Raw genomic sequence first — 2,011 nt, 5'->3', positions numbered from 1 at the left:
CTCGCCCTCTCCGGGCACGTAGCGTCTCCCTTCCCTCACACAGCCCCCCGATTCCCGCCCTGAGGAACCCAGGAGCCGCCAGCCGAGCGGGAACGGAAGCAAAATCCCCCAAGGAGAAGCAAGGTCGTGCGGGGAGCACACTGCCCTGTCACGGGGGAAAATCGTGGGTCTCCACGGGAGAAGAAAGGCAGACTGGAGGCTATGGAGGAGCAGAGAGCAGCGTCAAGAGGGATGATTAGGATAGGGTTCTCGTTGCACGAGGCCTACAAGACGGGATCAGGCGGCGGGCGTGAGGCGAACAAAAGGGAGCGCTTTTCACACAGGGCGTAATGACGTTTTAGTGATTATTGCCACGGGATCAAATCAATTAGGGTGGGGTTTGCCAGACTATGGGGGTGTCGCCCCATAATGGCTGTCAAACGTGGCTGGATGCAGTGTCTGGGCCGGGAAGTCCTTAAATGCCTGGTTCCCAGGGATGGAGTTAGTTGGGGCGGTTCATCCTTAATGACTGTCTTTAACAGGGGAAGTACCCCACAGTGCCTGCTCTCAGGTAATAGGGCCACCTATGATATTTTGGTTCCTTTTTTTCAATGGAAAAAATGTCATTTTAGCTAAAATGTCAGCTTTCTATGTGGAAAATGCCAATCTTTCATTAACAGCATGGCTTGAAAATAAGCACTTCTGATTTGCAAACGCTACTTTGATATCTCCTAGGAGCTGTGAACTGTCTGCTGTTTAATGAAGTCATGGCTTCTGTGGATGGTCTCCCCAGCTGCCCTCCAAGCGCTGCAGCCAGGGACTCCCCAGCATGAGAGAGAGGAGAGGTGCATGGTGGATGGTGGATGCTGGCAGGGAGCAATCCTTTTACAGCTGAGGAACTTCAGCATTCACACTGAGGGTGCAGGTTACTAATCTCCCTAGAAATAAAACCAGCAAACATTTGGGACCACCTGCGTGGTAAAGAACAGGTCTGATAGCAGATTTATGCATGCTGAGCCCATAATCCATGTGCTTTCTGCTTACGCTGCTAACAAACAGAATCCTGCTCCTTATAGGTACACCGAGATCTTCTCTGCTCGAGGGAGTGTGATCCCTGAATTACTGTCATCTCCCATCACTGCATCCATGGCTGGTATGTTAGACAGGAGTGTATGGGAGTTAGAGGGGCAAAGAAGGTAGCTTCTGTGAGAATGAGGAAGAGAAATACTAGCAGCTCATCACGGCTTTTTATTTGAGCTCTGAGCTAAGTTCTTGCAAACTGCAGGACCTTACTGTGTGTGCAGCAAAGGCAAAAGAAGAGCAACAAATAACTGTCATATGGTGTGTGACATCCCTTTGGTCAGTTGGGGTCAGCTGTCCCAGTTGTGTCCCCTCCCAGCTTCTTATGCACCCCCAGCCTGCTCGCTGGTGGGGTGGGGTGAGAAGCAGACAAGGCCTTGACTGTGTGTAAGCACTGCTCAGCAGTAATGAAAACATCCCTGTGTTATCAACACTGTTTCCAGCATAAATCCAAAACATAGCCCCATACCAGCTACTATGAAGAAAATTAACTCTACCCCAGCCAAAACCAGCACACGTTCTCCACCCCTTATTCCATACCATTTACGTCATGCTCAGGTCCCACACTATCCAATACACCGTCATTACCCACCACTCCCCTTCCCATCCTTTCATACAATACAAAGATATCATTCACTTAGTCTACAGACCACTCTTGTGCAACGTCTGTAAAATGTCCATAAATGTCCACAAAATGTCCACTGAGTTCATTTAGTCCATGGCTTTGGGCTCCATCTGTTATGGTGGTCACTCCAGACAGGAGAGGTTGTGTCTTGCATGGAGTTATTGGGCACCAAAGCCAGCTCAGGTTGGGTCACTGCTGCACTTGCACTGCTTCTTGTAAGGCTTGTCCTCCATTGGTTTGGGTGGTTCCTGCTATAGTAATTCCTATAACGTGCAACTCGAATCCCAGGTTACAACAATTTAAAGGTATTTCCATTACAATCTCCAC

This window comes from Pygoscelis adeliae, unplaced genomic scaffold, assembly GCF_000699105.1.
Source record: "Pygoscelis adeliae isolate BGI_AS28 unplaced genomic scaffold, ASM69910v1 Scaffold202, whole genome shotgun sequence".
Taxonomy (NCBI): domain Eukaryota; kingdom Metazoa; phylum Chordata; class Aves; order Sphenisciformes; family Spheniscidae; genus Pygoscelis; species Pygoscelis adeliae.
The sequence above is the reverse complement of the archived record's forward strand: the minus strand, read 5'-3'. Positions refer to the sequence as shown.